Below are 7,208 nucleotides of genomic sequence, written 5' to 3'. Positions count from 1 at the left end.
ACTGCATGGGGGTACTGCGAAGAAAGAATTATCATCCGCTGTGCAACATTGTGTATGAGTGAACAATCATGGATCATGACATCTGTTTACATTTTAAACCAAAATAGGAGTTAAGGGTGTTTAATGGTCATATGCACTGGGACTGTGCAATTAACAATGACATTCTTACTTGCTGCAGCTTCACAGGCACATTAAACACATCAAATAAAACCAATAATATAAAAAATGATCAGTTATACGAGGTAAACCAGACCATAATAGTGCAAGCCAAATTATGTAGTGCAACCCAAGCCAAAGTCCACAGTAGTTTGGTGCTAAGGTTGAGTTGTGGATAGGATTGTGCAAAGTGGATCAAGAGTCTGATAACGATAGGATCTTTCAACCTCAGATATGTAACTTTAAAACAGTAATCATAATTTAATATTCACCATACGGAAGATGTCCCTGGTTTTAGGCCTCCGCACCATACTTATGTAATCATAAAATTATTACATTAAAGAATTCAGCTCATCAGGTCATCTCCTTGGAGAGCGATCCCGTCAGTACAACTCTCACTCTTTCCTTGTTTCTATCCAGTTCTCTTCAAGTCAGTGTCATGCAGCATAGAAACAAGCTCTCAGGTCTGCCATATCTATGGCAATCATCAATTACCCAACTACACCAATTCCATGTCAGCACTTGGTTTGTGGTCTTCTATGTCTTGGTAATTCAAGTGCTCATCTAGACACTGTTGATTGATTCTTCCCCCTGTAGCGTACCATAGAGTGGTCCTAGTCGTCGAACCCTCAGATTGGCCAGCAAGGTCACGTGTGGGTGCGACCGTAGGGATTGGTCCAGAGAGCGACATCGCTGATTGGACAGCGTTGTCATGTGCGCTTTTGGCGCCCGAAAAGAGTCAGTTGGGATACGTCTTCGAAGAGGACAGTTAGTTTTAATGGTTGTCTGTAATCTTGTTAAGAAAACTTTGTAATCGAATATTGCTGTCGCAATAAACTTCTTCAACAAAGAACAAGTTTCCAGCTTCGCCATATTGGTGACCCCGACGTGATCTGGGCGATCACCGACCATGAATGGACACGACGCCCCGTGGTTGGCTGCTGCGCCCGGCACACCAGAGCTAAGCGCGGTCAGCGTTCACCTTCCGTCGTTTTGGACACATCAACCACAATCTTGGTTTGTCCACACCGAAGCCCAGTTTCACTTAAGAAACATCTCGGCAGATGCGACGAAATACTACTACCTTGTCAGCGCTCTATTGCTGGAGACGACCACACGTGTGATGTGGTTCATCGTAAACCCTCCCGCGGAAGACAAGTACGAGGCCATGAAGGCACTGTTACTACGAACCTTCGGGTTCAATAGGCATGACCGAGCTAAAAAACTTCTGCACCTACCGGATCTCAGAGATCGGCTGCCGTCCGTTCTCATGGCTGAGATGTTAATGCTAGCAGGTGAACATACGGATTGCCTCATGTTCAAGCAGGCATTCCGAGAGAAGCTTCCCGAAGATGTCAAACTTATGCTCACGGATTGTTCTTTTAAGGACCCCGTGGCATATGCAGAAAAAGCTGATGCGCTCATGGCGTCCAAATCGAAAGGAAGCGGTTCGATCAACAAGGTCTCGACATCAGTGACCACGCCACAGCGACATCAAGATGGCGCCGCGTCTCCTGTCATTTCTCCAAAAGCCCGCCAAAAGGATCCGCACAAGCGCGGCTGGTGCTATTACCATCTACGATGGGGTGGAGAATCCCGCAACTGCCGCTCACCTTGTACCTTCGCGGGAAATGCCTCGGCCGATCGTACATAGGGGCAGTTGCGATTGGCCAGAACCGACGCCTCTACGTCCGAGACCGATTCACGGACACAGAATTTTTGGTGGACACGGGAGCCATTGTCAGTATAGTGCCGCCGACCGACCTTGAGACCAGATCGGGTAAGACAGGTCCTGCCCTCATCGCGGTTAATGGCAGCCCCATCCGCACGTTCTGTACGCGGAAGATGTCCCTGGTTTTAGGCCTCCGCACGTATGAATGGCCATTCATTATAGCAGACGTCAGCCAAGCGATCCTAGGCGCAGATTTTCTCTGGGCCTTTTCACTGGTCCCCAACGTCCGCGGTAACGACCTCAGACCCTCCGCCAGCGATGAGCCCGTTGCTTCGACAACCGCCACCCCGCCCAGCCCAACTGTCCAGGCCGTCGTCGCGGCCCCCGACTTGTATGCCGAGGTCCTGGCGGAGTTTCCAGAGCTGCTCATCCAGCGTTTCGACGCCCTTTCGGCCAAGCACGACGTTGTCCACCACATCCGCACCGAGGGTCCCCCCGTTTTCGCTCGGGTTCGGAGGCTACCGCCTGACAAGCTGGTGGTGGCGCGAGAGGAATTTAGGAAGATGGAGGAAATGGGAATTGTCCGTCAGTCTGACAGCCCGTGGGCCTCACCGTTGCATATGGTCTCCAAAGCATCTGGGGGGTGGGGACCATGTGGCGATTATCGGCGTCTCAACGCTGTCACCACGGCTGATCGCTACCCCATACCGCACCTGCAGGATTTCTCGTCTGGGCTGAAAGGTGCGGTGGTGTTCTCCAAGATCGATTTGGTGCGAGGATACCACCAGATTCCTGTGCGGCCAAAGGACATACCAAAAACTGCCACGATCACTCCGTTCGGGTTGTTCGAATGGTTGCGCATGCCTTTCGGTTTAAAGAACGCGGCACAGGCTTTCCAGCGACTGATGGACCGTGTGGGTCGGGGTTTACCTTTTGTGTTTATTTATTTAGATGACATCCTGGTCGCCAGCCCCTCAGTGCAGGAACACCTGGTCCACTTGCGGACTGTATTCCAGCGGCTCCAAGACCACGGGCTCATTATCCAACCCTCCAAGTGTCAATTCGGCCTCCCTTCTCTCGATTTTTTAGGGCACAGAATCACCCCTGCCGGCGCCACCCCTTTGCCCGAGAAGGTGGAGGCTATCCGGGCATTTCCCAGGCCCACCACAGTGAAAGGTCTGCAGGAGTTCATAGGTATGGTTAACTTCTACCATAGGTTCGCCCCGGTTGCTGCGCGGGTCATGCACCCGCTCTTCCAGTGCCTTGCGGGTAAACCTGTAGAGTTGATATGGTCCCCGGCCGCGGAGTCGGCTTTTGCAGCAGCTAAGGCAGCTTTGGCAGACGCCACCGTGTTGGTCCACCCAAGCGCCTCCGCCCCCACGGCCCTGACGGTTGATGGGTCTGACGTGGCGGTGGGTGGGGTTTTGGAGCAGCAGGTCGGTGGCCTTTGGCAGCCCTTGGCGTTTTTCAGCCGGCAACTGAGTTCGGCTGAGCTGAAGTATAGCGCCTTTGACCGAGAGCTTCTGGCCCTCTATTTAGCTGTTCGTCATTTCAGGTATTTCCTTGAAGGCCGCCCATTTGTGGCCTTTACGGACCATAAACCATTAACTTTTGCTTTTTCCAAATTGTCCGACCCATGGTCGGCCCGCCAGCAGCGGCACCTGACTGCCATCTCCGAATTTACCACCGATGTCCGTCATGTCGCTGGTAAGCTTAATGCCGTTGCTGACGCCCTATCTCGGCCTGCTTTTTCCCCCATTTCAGTGGTGGACTGCGAGGTGGATCCCCAGGAGCTTGCGGAGGCACAGCTTCTGGCGGATACCGCCTCGGCATACCAGTCCACCACTTCGGGGTTGAAGTTGGCTCAGGTAGCCTGCGGGTCGGAAGGCACAAAAGTCTGGTGTGATGTTTCCCTTCCCCGTCCCAGGCCGGTAGTGCCGCCCTCCCTTCAGCGCCGGGTTTTCGATGCCATTCACGGGCTGGCGCACCCGTCCATCCGCTCCACCTCTGCTTTAGCAGCCGCTCGGTTTGTGTGGCATGGCCTGCGTAAACAGGTAGCTGTTTGGGCCCGTTCCTGCGTTCCCTGCCACACCGCTAAAGTCCAGCGCCATGTCAAGCCCCCGGTACAGGAGTTTGAGGTCCCAGCGGTCCGTTTTTTCCACATTCACGTGGATTTAGTCGGGCCCTTGCCTTCCTCCCGGGGCTACACCCATCTCCTCACGGTGGTGGATCGGTTCACCCGGTGGCCGGAGGCTTTCCCATTGTCCGATACCTCTGCTGCCTCTTGTGCCAGGACTTTGGCCCTCCATTGGGTAGCACGTTTCGGAGTTCCGGCTGTTATTACCACCGACAGGGAGCCACAGTTCACTTCGACCCTCTGGGCCACGCTAACAGAGCTGTACGGTTCCCGGTTACAACACACTACAGCGTACCACCCCCAGGCTAATGGGCTTGTGGAGAGGTTCCACCGTCAACTCAAGGCGGCCCTCAGTGCGAGGCTAGAAGGCCCGGACTGGGTAGACCAACTTCCCTGGGTCCTTCTGGGCATCCGGACTGCTCCTAAACAGGATCTCGGTGCTTCGTCCGCGGAGCTAGTATATGGCTCGCCACTTCGAGTACCCGGGTATTTGCTTCCGGACCCCTCCGGCCTGCTGCCTCCAGTCCCGTCAGTCTTAGCATCGCTCCGGGCACGTGTGGGTTCCCTGGACCCAGTTCCGACTTCACGTCATGGGTGTCCCATGGTACACGAACCACCTGCCCTGAAGGACTGTGAGTTTGTATTTCTGCGTAAGGATGCCCATCGTTCCCCGTTGCAGAGGGTCTATGAAGGGCCGTTCCGGGTTTTGCATAAAGGGATGGTCACCTTCACCTTAGACGTGGGCGGCAGGAGTGAGCTCGTCTCGGTGTCCAGGCTTAAACCTGCGCACTTGGATCCGGACCGCCCAGTCCTGGTCGGCCAACCACCTCGGAGAGGCCGGCCTCCGGCAGTTCCGATCAGTCCAGGACCCCCCGCTCCGGCAGTTCCACCAAGTCCGGAATCCCCTGCTCCTATGGTTCAGGCTGCCCCTCTCCTTACTCGTTCTGGTCGCGAAATCCGGCTCCCTGCTAGGTTCCGTACCTCGGGTTCTGGGGGGGGGGGGGGGGGGGGGGTCATGTAGCGACCATAGAGTGGTCCTAGTCGTCGAACCCTCAGATTGGCCAGCCAGGTCACGTGTGGGTGCGACCATAGGGATTGGTCCAGAGAGCGACATCGCTGATTGGACAGCGTTGTCATGTGCGCTTTTGGTGCCCAAAAAGAGTCAGTTGGGAGACGTCTTTGAAGAGGACAGTTAGTTTTAATGGTTGTCTGTAATCTTGTTAAGAAAACTTTGTAATCGAATATTGCTGTCGCAAAAAACTTCTTCAACAAAGAACAAGTTTCCAGCTTCGCCATACCTGCCTCTTGTAATTTTCGGCCAAAGTTTTGAATCAGTGTACTCCGAACCTTGCATCATCTACTGCAAGGGACAACTTTTCCCCATCTAAATCAAAGATCTCTTCTCCATCTGTTTTGAAGAATGATTCCGTATCTCCAGTCTAATCATTTTTGCTGAATTTTCTCATTCTTGGAACTATTCTAACAAGTTTACTTTCCTTAATCAATCTTTGGATCAAGAGAGTCAAGAGTGTTTATTGTCATATGTGCTGGAACGGAACAATGAAATTCTTACTTGCAGTAGCAGCACAACACATTTGTAATTGCAGTACTCAATAGAAAATATAATAGACAAACAGAAAAGGTTCAATAAATAAAAAAACAAGAGTGCAAAAACAAAACAAAGCTCAAAGTTCCTAGTGCAATGCAGGCTGTTTGTAGTTTAGTTGGAGATCGCAATGTTCAATTGCCTGACGGTTGTTGGAAAGACGTTGTTCCTGAACCTTGACACTGCAGTTTTCAGACCCTTTATGCCTGTTCCAAATGGCAGTAGTGAAATGAAAGCATGGCCAGGGTGATGCGTGTCCTTGATGTCGCTTGCTGCCTTTTAGTGACAGTGTGTCTTATAGATCACTTCAATGGTGGGGAGTACAGCACCTGTGATGGACTAGGTTCACCACATTTTGTAATCTCCTTCATTCCTGGGCATTCAAATTGCCAAACTAGGCCGTGATGCAACCAGTCAATATGCTTTTGACTGTAGAAGTTCAAGGCAGTATTCGACAACATACCTGGTCTCGTCAATCTTCTAACGATGTAGAGGCATTGGTGGATTTTCTTAATGCAGAGATATGCACGCTCAGGAAGTGGTTGACTTTCTCCACCACCAACCCATTGATGAAGACAGGTTTGTGGATAGTCAGCCCCCCTCTTCTGTTGACAAAAACAATTGCTTGGTTTTATTGATATTGAGAGTTAGGTTGTTTTTCTGCCACCATCCAATCAGATGATCGATTTCCCTCCTCTACTCTGACTCATCATTATCCATAATACAGCCAACAACGGTGGATATACGTCCAACATTGGCAAATTTAAAGATGGGGTTGGAACTATGTGCGGTTACACATTCATGGGTATAGAGTGAGTAAAGCAGGGGGATGAGCACAGTCTTGAGGTGCCCCTATGCTGATGGTTCTCAAGGAGGACGTTTTGTTACCAATTCGCACTGATGAGGAAGTTGAGGATCCAGTTGCAAATGGATGTGTAGAGACCCAATTTCCTTAACTTGGTAACAAGTTTGAAGGGATGATAATATCGAACGATAAGCTGTAGTCTATGAACAACAGGCTGACGTATATGTTTTTATTGCCAAAGTGGTCTACTGCAGAGTAGAGCCAGCGAGATAGCATCCCTCCTTGATCTACTGTGGCGATAGGCAAATTGTAGTGGATCCAGGTTCTTGCTGAGGCGGGGGTTGATGTCATCGATGGCAGTGTCAGCATTTATCGTCCAATCTAATCCCCTGAACTGATGAGACAGTTACCAATCAGGCAGGTTTGGGGTCACATGCACTCCAGTCTGGTTGAGGATGACAGGATTTCTTCTCAAACGATTTTTAATGCCAATTTGACGTTTTTTAAACTGCCACATACTTATCTCTGGATTGATGCCCTAGGAATCTGGACGTTTCATCTAGTAACTTAACAACAACACTGTTTCCCTGCCTTTGTATGCTTCTTAAAGTTCTGTTCAGTGGAATTTTTAATATCTGTGTAGTATGGTAGTTACTGAATGAAAAACCTGAGACAGATATCATTCTGTGAATAACTTTGCCATTTCACCTTTGTCCCCTCACCCATGTCATCCTCAATCCTTAACTCCCCACCCCCCACCCTCAGCTTTGTTGCTTTATCAATGGCAACCTTGTTGATTTTCAAAATAGTGACTGTATGCCACAATATCCAC

This window comes from Rhinoraja longicauda, chromosome 18 (assembly GCF_053455715.1).
Source record: "Rhinoraja longicauda isolate Sanriku21f chromosome 18, sRhiLon1.1, whole genome shotgun sequence".
Lineage (NCBI taxonomy): Eukaryota > Metazoa > Chordata > Chondrichthyes > Rajiformes > Arhynchobatidae > Rhinoraja > Rhinoraja longicauda.
Note: the sequence above shows the minus strand (reverse complement) of the source record.